The sequence below is a fragment of the Puma concolor genome, chromosome B3 (assembly GCF_028749965.1).
Source record: "Puma concolor isolate L17-30 chromosome B3, mPumCon1.1.hap2, whole genome shotgun sequence".
In the NCBI taxonomy this organism is placed as follows: Eukaryota; Metazoa; Chordata; class Mammalia; order Carnivora; family Felidae; genus Puma; species Puma concolor.
Genome location: NC_141672.1, coordinates 82,109,930 through 82,123,580, shown reverse-complemented (window position 1 = coordinate 82,123,580; position 13,651 = coordinate 82,109,930). Strand labels below are relative to the sequence as shown.

Sequence of the window (13,651 nt, the reverse complement as noted above, 5' to 3'; positions counted from 1 at the left end):
CTCCCTAAACTGAATTTCTCATATTCAGTGAGCATTGTTCCTCTGTGAACATTCAATCAGCTGGATTCCAAGATGTACTATAGTAAAATGCTGTGTTCTGGAAACTGTTAAAAACCATACGTCCTTAGGGAGGGTGTATAGAAATGAGACACTGAGGGGGTACCTGGGTGGCTCCATCAGTTAAGTGTCCGACTTTGGCTCAGGTCATGATCTCACCATTCATGAGTTCAAGCCCCGCATCGGGCTCTGTACTCTCAGCACAGAGCCCGCTTAGGATCCTCTGTCCCCTTCTCTCTCTGCTCCTCATTTGTGCTCTCTCAAAAATAAATATTTAAAAAATTAACAAAAGGAAATGAGACACTGAGAACCCATTTATAAATAAATTAAGTGGAGAGAAAAGCACAGTTTCTTGAGTAATTGCATGGATGATGGAGCCAGGTGGCTTGGGTTTAAAACCTTACTCTGTCCTTTACTATTCTCTTTGGGCAAGTTACCCAACTTTTCTGTGCCTCAGTTTACTAAAAGAGAGATTAAAATCAGTACTTTTTTGATATGGCTGTTGTAGAATTTAGTAAATTAATTGCTGAAAAGCAAATATATCCCCCTCACAAATAGCTCATCCATTGCACCCTCTATATTGTCCACTCTCTGCTTCTTCAAAACCACATTAAATATCTACCTCTTCCAGGAAGAGCTCCAAGATTAATCCAATTTAACTCCAATCTCTTTAATCAATCTTATATTGAAACTCCAATAGTGATTAAACTGTTTTTATGGGAATTTATTGTTTTGAAATTATATCATCACTAATATGTCTGATTTCTATCTCATCAGTTTATATGTCTGATTTCTATCTCTCCAGTTAGAAAGCCAGCTCTTGAGAGTAAAAATATTTTATTTGTCTTTTGTTTCTTGTTTCACCCTATCTTTTTATCCATCCCATGTACACATACTGTAATATTCAAAATAATTTCTTTAACTCATTCATTTCTTTAAGAAGGGCATGTCAGTAAAAGAAGGTGTTTTTACTTAAAAATTTTTAGTTGTGGTAAATACACATAAATTAACTTAATAACTAAAATTTATTATCTTAACCATTTTTAAGTGTACCTTTCAGTCTTATCAAATATATTCACCTTGTTGTGCAACCAATCTTCAGAACTTTTTCATCTTGTAAAACTGAAACTTTATACCCATTAAAGATCTCCTCATTTTTCCCTTCCCCCAGTTCCTGGCAACGCTATTCTACTTTCTGTTTCTATAAATTTGACTATTCTAGATACTTCATGTAGGTAGAACCATACAATACTTGTCTTTTCATGACTGGGTTATTTCACTTAGCATATGCCTTCAAGGTTCATCCACGTAGTAGCAAGTCAGAAAATTCTTCCTTCTTAAAGCTCAATAATATTTCATTGTGGGTATATATATATATATATATATATATATATATGTGTGTGTGTGTGTGTGTATATATATATATATATATACACACCACATTTTGTTTATCCGCTCATCTGTTGATGTACATTTGAGTTGCTTCCACCTTTTGACTATTGTGAATAGCACTGCTAAGAATGTGGGGGGTGCAAGTATCTCTTTGAGAACCTGTTTTCAATTGTTTTGGAAAGATACCCAAAAGGAAAATTGTTATAAAAATTGTTGATGTCTAATAAATGTAGGTTTTTTTCCCTGCAGTTGAAGAGATCATTGATACTTTATTTATTAATTCTATAACTAGTTATTGAATGGCAGACACTGTGCTATGCTAGGTCCTGGAGAGTAAAGATAAAATAAGATGTCGTCTATACCCTTAGAGATCCCATTCACATTATTTCAACTTCATTTTGTATTAACAATAATAACAAATGTGCAGGTCCTAAGAAGGGAGGAAAGGCTTCTTACAGGAGGTTGTCTCAGCTGGTTCTCAGATCATAAGTAGAAATTTGCTAGGTAAAGAATAAAGAAAAGGCATTCTAGGGGAAAAACAGGCACAAAGACACAAGCCACGGAAGAGCATGGCATGTTGAGGGAACAACATGGTTGGTGTGGCGGGAACATAAGACACGTGAAAGGGACAAGGGATAGAAGAACTAGGTTGGGGCCAAAGTTAGGTCTCATTGTAAAGGACACTGGATGACAATATAAGAGTTCAAAATTTAACTTCTAGGCAAAGGAGCTTCAAGAGAGTCCCGGCAGAAAAGAATGGTGATTTGAATTGCTTTTGGGGAGATGCAGAGTAGTAGGGAAGTTCGTTCCAGAGATAGTGGTTAAGAGTCCACTGAAAAAGTGCAGGTAAGAGATAATGAAGGCCATCTTTTAGTTTGGTTATTTTTGGTAAAAGTGGCCTCGAAAAAGGTTTGGAGGGAAAACCAAAGAGACCAAGCCCTTGTTTTTCACTCATTACCTGCCACTGAACCTCCCTGAGCCTTACGATCCTATCTATAAAATATGAACAACATTGCCTAGACAATTATGAGGATTGAGCAAAGAAATGTGTCTGAATGTGCTTTGTAACCTGCCAACATTCTGTGCAAATGTAAAGTAATATCAATATTATCATTATATACTCATCAACCTGATAATTTATTTAAAACAGTGCATTATTTTAAATGTATTTTCCAACTAACAAGGTATCCTATTTTCACTAATAACACAAGGTTGAATAAATCAAACCTCATTAAAAAGAAGTCAATTTTTTCCAGTCTCTTGCATTTAAAATGAATAATGTAAAATAGTGTGGTAGAAAAGAAAATGGAGCTGACTAATCATTTCTGATGTACGTGGATTCATTTTTTGCCCATGTTTTCTCCAAGTTCCATGACCCTTGCTATCAGTGAAGACTGCAAGTTTTAGATGTGCATATAAACCAAAAAAGTTCGTCTTGTGTAACCTCTCAGTTTTCTCAGCCACACACACACACAAAGATGGAAATATGGAACATTTGTCAAGATGATTTGATACTGTGCAGATGGGCATTATATAAATGCAGATACTGTTGGGATATTTAAAGTACTATGGATGCAAAGGAGGGCATTTTAGTTTTGAACTGACATAGACTCTAGACACAATGATGATAATAGGAGTTAGCAAGACTGTCCATTTATTCCATGCATTAGCAGCCCTGAGTTGTACATTTCCCAGCTACACCATGAGAGCAAGGTATGGCAGCCCTTGAAGGTCCCCCCCCCCCCACCCAAGAAGAGACGGAAAGGAAATGGCAATTATTTTTTGAATCTAGAATAAATTTGCTAAGAATTTGACTTGGAGAAATAAAAAAAAAAAATGGGATCCTGACTACTCTTCCCCTCCTGCGTGAGGAGTCAGGAGGATAATCGTTAGAATGATTTGGAGGGAAATTTTTAGCTGAGCAAAAGGGTTACATGTCAGTCAGAAGGTAAGTAATAGGTTGTTTGCATCATTGGGTCATGTGTCAATATTTTTGGCACATACAGTTTGAGCAAGACAGTTATCCTTGATATACAGGGTAAATTGCTTAGCATTTCAAATATGCCTTCAGTTTTGGGGAGTAAGTGGTAATGAAGTTCAAAAGGTGGCATGTTGTACCTCATATCAGGTGTGGCTGCAAGCGTGTGTTTAAGGGTCTACCATGAGAACCCTGGGTGGGTTTCTTTTACGGACTCCATGTCTGGTTTAGTAGAGGTGCCATCTAGGATGGCATCTACTCCAAATCAAATACTATCTGCCTCGGTTTCCTTTGCCATAACAGTCTCATTTCTTTCCCCTTTCAAACACTGTAAATTGATTGTATTTTTTTTTTTTTTTACCTCCAAATAGTAGTTGGTATTTTATTTACAATGTATACCTTTCCTGGATCTGAGTCAACATTATGGAAACATTTTATTGCTTATCTTAGTAAATACTGGCACATTTCTGACTGTTTTCTCTCTCAATATCTGAACCTATCTACAAGGAGCTATTTCTGTCCTGCCTCCTGTCATCTACCCCCTTGGGCCATGTCCAATTGGTTCCTACAGTTAGAGGAAACTAATAACCACAATGTAAATATCCTTGTCTACCAAAGGACATCATTGGGTTGAATAATTCCCAGGGGAGTGATTCCGATCGTTTTTTCCAAAGTTACAAATTAACAAGCAAGTGAGATGATTACAAGCCTGAAGAGGTAGGTTAGTCAAGCTCAAGCAAAACCCAGAGCTGAGGCACAGTCAGCAGGGAAAGGAATGATAAGTAAGAGACTGTGTAATAGCAACTGCTGCAAGCCAGCAACGTGTCTTCAACAACTGGGTCCTAAGACACCAAAACAAGTGAATGGATAACAAAGGGTAAGTGACCTCAGGCACCTGGCAGTCCCTCAGTAGAGAACACAAAAGAAAAACAATGTACTTTCTTTAAACCATGCCATACTCTTGACAGCTTCAAATTCCTTCATTGGTTTCTTTATTATTTCCCATAGCAGATAATAGCACCTGACTGATATGCGGACAAAGAATTTGAGGATGTGTTTTGCTTTGTGTTAAAGAGTTCATATATTCATCACAACAATATTCTCTTATAAGCTCCTATTTCTTTTTTTTAATACTTTATTTTTGAGAGAGTGCAAGCAGGGGAGGGGCAGAGAGAGAGGGACAGAGGATCTGAAACAGGCTCTGTGCTGACAGGCTGACAGCAGTGAGCCCGATGTGGGGCTCGAACTCATGAACCATGAGATCATGAGATGAGCCAAAGTTGGAGGCTCAACCAACTGAGCCACCCAGGTGCCCCTAAGCTCCTATTTCTTAAATACAAAACAAGGAGAGCACAGATGGTGGTACCACCACTCAAGTAAGATGCATAGGAGATCCTGTAAGGAGGAGGCTGCCCCCAAGCAGGCATGGGAGTATATGCTTTTGCCACTTTTGGCTACCCAGGCATCAACCCCACTTAAGCCTTCCCTTGAGTGCAGTTGCGGCAGGAGCTGCCCCTCACCTCCTATATGTGCGAAGGGGTTGAGGGCCAACACCTCCCTGCCTCAGGAAGAACCTGATTCAACCTCAGCCACTCAGGCACCCTTCCCCGGGAGGTGAATTTGAAGGGTTACAATGAGGTACACCAGCCTGTTTTTGCTGCAGAATTTTTACTTCAGTTCTTCGTTCCCAGTCCTCCAGAGTTTCTGTTCTTGCTGCTTTTCTGCCTGATCCTCCAGATCTCTACTGATGCAGTAGCCCCAGAGCTCTCTACATAATCAGGAAATTCCCTTTCGGCTCAAAATAGACAGTCACTTTTGACGCTTGCAGCCATGAGCCCTGACTGATACTATTATAGTTACCAGATGTGAATCTTGCTTGTAGTGTTATTTGGCTCCTCAAGTTCCTTATTCTATGTGTGGTGAGAATTGAACTTGGGAGAGTTCGCTCTGGCACCGGGCGAGTGACCTACTTACTCCGTTGAGGTCCATTGGATCTGACAACAAGGAAACAAGCACAACGGGTCACAGATACAGCACCAGGGACACAGCACTGCAGGAAGTGCTCAAATGAAAGGCAGACTCCACTCAACCTAATGGATAGAATGACCTGCTGTTATCCTCTCTGTAGGATGCCATAGACACGTAGATGACTTTCAAACTTAAGAATCACTTTGGAAGCTTACTTTAAAAATGTGGTGTCTCTGGGCACCCAGTGGCTCAGCGGGTTAAGCGTCCAACTCTTGGTTTCTGTTCAGGTCATGATCTCAGGGTTCATGAGATTGAACACTGTCAGTGCAGAGCCTGCTTGGGATTCTCTCTCTCTCCTCCTCTCTTTGCCCCTTCCCCACTTATTCTCTCTCTCTCTCAAAATAAATGAAAACTTTAAAAAAATTTTAATAAACAACTTTAAAATGTGGTGTCCAAATCATCCTTTCAGAAATGCTAATGTAAGCGGTATGATTTGCATCCTACTTGAAAGACTCTTCCTTTCTCACTTCCCAAGTTCCCTAAAATTTCTATTAGATTTTTTTTTTTTTGCGTGTGGGGGGGTGAGGAAAGAGGAAAATAGATATTGTCTATAAAAGGACTCTATTACCTAAGAAATGTAACAAATCAACATACAGTAGTGTTATATCCAAACTATACTTAGCCTGCTGGCAATTATTTATGTAAGCTTAGAGAAAGGAAATAAAACAAATGGATAGAAAAACTATACACAGTGCAAGCATTCTTTCTGCACTCTATAGGACAGGACACATGCTCTTGGTCAGCCTCAGCATCACTGTGCCTTTCTCTGTGACCATCTTACCAAGTTGTAGGTGACTCTAGTATCTGAAGATGTGTACCTTTCTAGCAACATGGCCCCCAAACATGAATCAATTGCTGTAATAGGCATTCAGTCAAACAAGCAATTATCTGTTCTGAGCTGGCAGAAAAATTTTCCACAATGGATTTATTAAGAGACCTCTTTAAGAATCTTCCAGGGTAATTTTGCTAACGGTGATTTTCAACTACATGCTAACTTCAGAACTTGATCTCCTAGTAAGAGGACTCTGCTCTTAGCAAATTCAGTCTTGAGAGAGGCTATCCAGTGTAACGTAAGGGTTAGATGTTTTCACTTACAGCCACATTGAGTTCAAGTTATCCCTCTGGCATTTATTAACTGAGCAACTTTGGACAAGTGGCTTACCCCTCCATGCTCAGCTTCCTCATCTATGAAATAACAGTCCCTCCCTCATAAGGAGGGACTCCAGGTTACACAGTGTCAAAACCACATGCAAATCTAATTACTAAGAAGGAAAGGATCCCTTCCCCACCTTCCTCCATTTCCCAGAGTCCTGCAATATTTCCTGTGTTCCACTAATACCGCCACATTCAAATTCAAGCAAAGTGAAAACAAGGCAAATGCTGGAAAAACATCTGTCTTGCTTTCTCTTTGGCAACCACTGTGTCTGTAAGCAAGGTTCCTCACGTGGGCTGAAAAATCCAGAAAGTCTTTTAGTTACACAATTATCATAGCAGGAACTGTGACTTTGGTTAAAACTGGGTGCCTTCCCTGACCACCAGCCTAGGTTGGGACCCCCCCATCATATGCTCTCAAGGCATCCTATAATTCTCCGTGGTGATATTCATCACCGTGTCATTTAAATAGTGTCTGTCACCCCTCTGTCTCTGCCATCATTCAGCCCCAATGCCTTAGAATGTAAACTTCAAGAGGACTTTTCCAGTCCTATGCCATCAATGCTTAACACGGTGTCTTGAGTAATGCAGGCACTCAATAAATATTTACTGAATGAATGAATGTGTGAATGACAATCCTACACATGTATGGATTTTAGATATTTTCTATTTTTAAAGTAGAGGCTGAGTAGAGAATGGGACCGATACTCATTTCGATATTGTCAGTTTTAAAGCCAGCCATATGCTTCACCATACTAAGTGTTCACTCAATTCATCTGAATTCAACAAACACTTCTTGAGCACTACCATGTGCTACAGGGATCGGGATACAGAGAAACTCGACGAGTTCGTCCTCCTCCACATCCTCTTTTCCTGTCAAACACACAGGAGGGGGAACTTCATATTGTTCTTTCATAAAATGAGCATTTGTTGAGCAATTGCTGTGTGTTGTAAATATCCCTAGCTCCATATTTCTTACTTGTGCCTGCTTTTAATGGTATAGACAGGGATGTGTAGTCTCTTGCCTGTGGACAATTCTTCACTTGCTGCATGGGGGTAAATGGGTCCTTCTGGGTCTGTCACCTGGGTCTGGGACAATGATATGTCGTTTTGTACAGACCAGACAACATTATAATTAAAACCCTCAAAATCTCTTGTGTTTCTTACTCTCCCAAGTTCTTTGCAAGTTTAATGGCTCTCTCGGGGAGCTCTCTTCAAGTATTAGTGATCTGATCATTTCCACCTGTGGCTCTACTATCTCAACATTCAGCTTGCAGGGTTGCGATGACAGGGGAACAGAGACAATGAATAACTCACATTGAACTTCTATTCTTTGACCCAGACAGACATCATATCTAGATCTCATTGATCAGGAGTCACATGTCCTTAATTTTGTAATGGATCCAGAAAGGAGAGGGGAACTGGATATGGTTAAGCACCACCAGTCTTTATAACATTGTTGTATTTTATTCTTATCAGAAGCAATCCCTATCAGTGGAGTAAATTGTGAGATAATTGTAAACTACTAAAGCTAGACTAGATATTAAAAAATATCTTCCTTTTCCTATCTTATAATAATGTAAACTAAGGCTAAAAGATCGTCCAAGCTTTCAGAACTAGATAGAGGTAAGACGGACTAGAAACTAGGTGGCCAGAATCCTTATCCGGTATATTCCTCCCACTGCATAATGATCTTCTCACAACACTGTCCGCATGGTACTCTATGTGTCCTCTCCATCAGTAGAAAGCAGAATTGGATAAAAACAGAGCATTTGTGGTTCATCCAGAGCCAAGTGTCTCATGTCAGTTGATTAAATACAGTAGAGCCTTCTGTCTAATTTCAGCAGAAATTCCAGTTCCTTAGACTTTCCATTTTCAATGCAGTATGTTATTTTCAAGGAGAAATTCAGTAGCAGGAACTGAATTTGTTGAGCCCTGAGGCCTGGATTTTAAATTTTATTAAGTATGTATGTTGCCCTCCCACATCAAGCACAGATAGTTAACTTCTGGTTTGGAAAATCTGCTGGCATTTATTGGGCATATATGAACTGGATTGTGTCCTGTAGCACAGTGAGCTTGATTTACAGCTCATTCTTCTCTACGTATCATTTTTACTGGGGTTGGAAATAGATTTAAAATTTGGTAGTTTAATTTCCCATAATAGCTGAAGACACAGTTGGCAGAGGAGAATTTTTTAAAGAGAATATATTTAGAATTACCTAAGTGAGGGTTCAGTTCATAGGAGGACAAAATATACAGAATTGTCTGTCTTTTGTCTTTCCCCATAGCCTCTTCTTTCCACATACCTATATCAAACATGCTTCTCTACCCAAAAGCCCCTGCACCCTGACACCAGAGGTGACAGAGAAGATGGTGGTGACTAACCTGTTCTTGGTTGGACGTGGGAACTCGTGATCCCTTAGACTTGACATCAACCAAACCCCAGAGCTCTCTGTTACACATGTATGCACTCTGATGTGCCTCCAAAACCCTTTCAGGGGCACGGCAGCCAGAAACACATCCTCAGGCCATTTCAAGTCCCAGACAACAACCATTTCTGGACCTTTCCTAGGAAACATTCTTCTGTCCTCAAGAGCACCTTCAGTACAGTCTTTCCCATGCAGCCTGCAGCCTGAATAGTTCTGACATCACTCCATTTTCTGTAAGTCACTCCCATATTAGCAAAAAAAGAAAAAAAATGTTTAAAATAGAATGAGGTCTCAGTTTCTTCTTCCTTTTCAAATTCTGCTCCTTTAGCCCAACGCCCTCCAGCTGTGCAGGGAGATCAGTGACTTTTTCAGATTCAAGGCCAACATCAGTCTGAAAATTGGCTGGCAGACAGTGCCAAGAGACCAGGCAATTGGCTAGTTTCCTTTGATGACTGTATACTTTCCCCTCTCCTCTGTAAACCAATGAGCTTTTGAGTTGGACTGACTCCCCAGTCCAAGCCAATGCCCAAAGTGCGCATTCTAGCATGTGATTCCACAGGCTTTTGCTTAGCGATAGGACAACTAATGATAGACTTTTATCACAATGTTGTGTGAATTAACTGGGAGTAGAGCAGGTAAGGTTTGTCAGCATAACTAGATAATTTTCAAAAGAATGTCTCTTCATGTAGCCCCATAGGAGCACAGCATTTGTCTGAGAGAGATTATATTTATCCTTGATCCTGACCATACCGAAGACCTTGGTCAAGTCATTGAACTTCCTAGGTTCTACCCCTCTGAGCTACAGAGTGGAAATCCTAATATACTTGTTTTTCTTTCTCATATGATATGTGAGGGTAAAAGTGAGACTTAGTCATGAAATTCTTTGAATAATTATAAAATAAGGTATAATAATGACAAGCTCATTCAGGTTTGTGGGAATATTAAACAGTACAACAAATGGAAACTTAGAGTATTACTGCATTACTTAGGATTATATCTGGCTAGCTGTGACCGAAAACCTAAAACAATAGGGGCTTATACAAGAAATAAATTCATATTTTTCCAATAAAGTCTCAAGGAATAAAGTTTATTGCTAGTAAAGTGGCTCCAGAAGGGTACCCAGGCTCTGGTTGTTTCTGATATCCCTGTAATGGAGCCCTTGTGTTCACAACCCAAAATCGTTCCTAGATCTCTAGTCATCACATCTATAGTTCTGATGCCAGTAAAGAGGAAAGGAACAATGCAAAAGAAAGGACAAATAGTATATGCCAGCTATCTTTTAAGGTAATATGCTGAAAGCTGCCATACAACATTTCCACTTACATATTATTGGCCAAATTTTAGTTACATCATCCTATTAGCAAGGGAGGATGGGAAATGTCTCTTTAGAGGTCCACGTGTCCAATCAAAAATCAAGAAGAATGAGTTTTGGGGTTGGAAACTATCAGTTTATGCATCACCTAATAAAATTAAACGTGCACATACCTTATGACCCAGAAAGTCCATATTTAGGTATATGCCTGGGAGAAACTCCTTCACACAGCTAGACAGAAAACCGTATAGGGATTTCCACTGTGGTTTCAAATAGTCAAACATCCTGTCATACTGAGAATGAATATGTAAACTGTGGTTCATTCTTAATATGGAACAATGTACATCAATACACATGATTTAAAATCATTAATTTTAGGGGCGGCTGGCTGGCTCAGTTGGAAGAGCAAGCAACTCTTGATCCTGGGCTCGTGAGTTGGAGTCTCACGTTGGGTGCAGAGATTACTTAAGATAAACAAACAAACAAACAAACAAACTTAAAAAAATCATTAATCTTATTTACTTAAATCAACCCAGATATAACTCAAACAACTTTGATGGGGAAACTGCAAATTACAGAAATCTGTATGAAGTATGATACCACTTATGCAAATCTTAAAAATACATGGAGCGACTATCTTTGAAAGTTAACAATGAAGGAAGCAGTGTAAGACAAAGTAAGTTAGAAAACTTCAAAATGACGCCATGATGCCACTGAGGAAGTAAGAAGACGTACAGTTTATGTCATGATTTTCCCAACATTTGCCTCCATTTTCCTAAAATGGATTCTGATCCTCAGTTCAAAACATATCCTTGAAACCATGACCAAGGACTTATTCTCTGCTTTCATAAAAGTTACATCTTTTAAAGTCTTTAAAATCTTCTTTACTCCCAGAGAAGAATAACATTCTTTTTTTTTTTTTTTAATTTTCTTAATGTTTATTTATTTTTGAGAGGGAGAGAGGCAGAGTGCAAGTGGAGGAGAGGCATAGAGAGGAGACACAGAATATGATGCAGGCTTCAGGCTCTGAGTTGTCAGCACAAAGCCCAACGTGGGGCTCGAACCCACGAACCTTGAGATCATGACCTGAGCCGAAGTTGGATGCTTAACCAACTAAGCCACCCAGGCGCCCCAAGAAGAATAGCATTCTAGCTCAACCTGAGACCACACATATATACCTTGTAGGCAGGGATTTTTGCCCTAATCCGTTTTATATTCTCAGGAGACGCATAGTTCAGTAAATCTTGGTAAAATGGATGAATAAATGAGTGAATCTCCGTCAACCGTTATTTGTCAATATGTTTCGTGCTAGTTCCCTGTATCCATATTTTCTAGAAAGATCTTTCCTTCAGTGCTTGCCAGTTATCAGAGCAGATACTCCTTACCTGAAATTACTTCATGGTGGCTGTCTCATTCCCTAGTATGCTCAACTCCATGAATAATGGCATGATCTCCAGTTCTTTCAGACTGACTTTTTTTGACAGCTACTCAGAAGAATTCTGTCAAAAAGAATCAAGATATAGCCCAGAGAGGGGTCATAAAAAAGATAGATGAAGAAATACTATGTATTGTTTATGGGTAAAATATATATTTATAGAAAATGGTTAAAATATGTCTGGAAATGGTACCAACTTCAAAAGAGTACCTCAGGATAGAAGGACAGGGGGAAAGGATGGGAGAATTGGTCTTTAACCGCATTCCATAATATCTTATTTAAAGACAAAGAAAGCTGTGAAGCAAAATGACAAATCGTAAACTTCCAATAAATCTGAGCTGTGGGTTTTTTGATATCTGTTTTGTTATTTTCATCATGTTTGAAACATTTCATATTTCTGAACAAAATATTTAGTTGCAGAATATTAGGAAAAATGTGGTACAGTCTTATTGATGGTAGTTGCTGTTTCTTATCGCATAACTTTTGCAACTGTAAGGTAGGTAACAGATGAATGTATAGAATGGACGGTAAAGATCCACCCAAATGAGTAGTGCACATTTGCTGAATTGAAAAAGTCATCTGGAAGGAATTTGGGGAGAAATTCCATTTTCTGGAAGTTTCCCTGAACAGAGGAGACAAACATTAGCAGAATCCAGTGCCTCCCCTCCCCCAACCTCCATTTTTGTCCTTTACTACTTCAATCTCTACGCTTGGTGACACAGATTGTCTTTCAAGCTACAGTCATTCCAAATATGTTTTCACCTGAGGACTTTAAACCTTCTGTTCTTCTTGCCTAATATACCTTTCCCATACAGCCCCCTCAACATTCAGGGCTCTGTGTAAAAGACACCTTGCCAGGAGGCCACCTAGGATTGCCCTAGCTAAAGTTGATTCCTCAACTCCTACTCCAGCAGTACCTATTCCATTATTATGCTTTAAAAATTTCCTTCATATTGGTTGTCACCATCCGAAATTATTCTAATGATTTCGTTTCTGTGTATTTGTCTTTCCCCACAAAGTGTAAGCCCTATAGGAAAAGGTACTTAATTTGTTTTGTTTACTGCTGTATCTCCAGGATCTAAAACCATGCTTGGCACTAGCTGTTGAGTGAATGCCACATGTCAGAAGATGTTATAACCTCTAAAAGCCAGGGAGGAAAGGTGAAAGGTTTTTTCCAATTAGAGGAATTAATAGCCTAGAAGGCCTTAATCTCAAGAAAGTGTAGTTTCTGTTATTGATTTTTATTTTCATCGACTATTTTAGCGCAGTTTTAGATTTACAGAAAACTTACATAGAGTTCCCACATCCCCTTACAGAGGGGTCCCATATACTCCTTTCCCCACCACACACACATCTTGCGTTAATTTGGCACGTTTGTTGTAACTGATGAACCGATACTGATACAGTATTATTAACAGAAGTTCATAGTTTACATTAGGGTAAGTCTTGATGTTGCATATTCTATTGGTTTAGACAAATTCATAACATCATGAATCCACCGTGATAGCATATATAGCATAGCTTTGCCACCCTAAAAATGCTTTGTGCTCCCCCCTATTCATTTCTCCTACACTTCCCTTAAACAGCCCCCCCAACCACTGATCTTTTTACGGTCTCCATAGTTTTGCGTTTTCCAGAATGTCATACAGTTGGAATCATATAGTATGTAACCTTTTTAGACTCGTCTCTTTCATTTAGCATGCATTAAAAATTTATCCGCATATTTTCCTCTCTTGATCGCTCATTTGTGTTTATCACTATTGCAAAGTGTTAACATTTAAATGTAAAATATGTATTTATTTTACCACAATGAGTCATAATCCATCATATATATCTACCATAGTTTGTTTATCCATTCCCCTACTGAA

General features: G+C 39.1%; 1 long non-coding RNA gene across 1 annotated transcript in view; it reads right to left on the bottom strand.

Moving 5' to 3' along the window:
• The window catches only part of LOC147580160 (uncharacterized), a 183,034-nt gene extending 171,185 nt beyond the window's left edge, over positions 1–11,849 (bottom strand). The window contains exon 1 of the long non-coding RNA XR_015251891.1: positions 11,734–11,849. This is a non-coding gene — a long non-coding RNA (uncharacterized LOC147580160). The remainder of the gene's footprint in view (positions 1–11,733) is intronic.
• Positions 11,850–13,651: the final 1,802 nt, after the last annotated feature.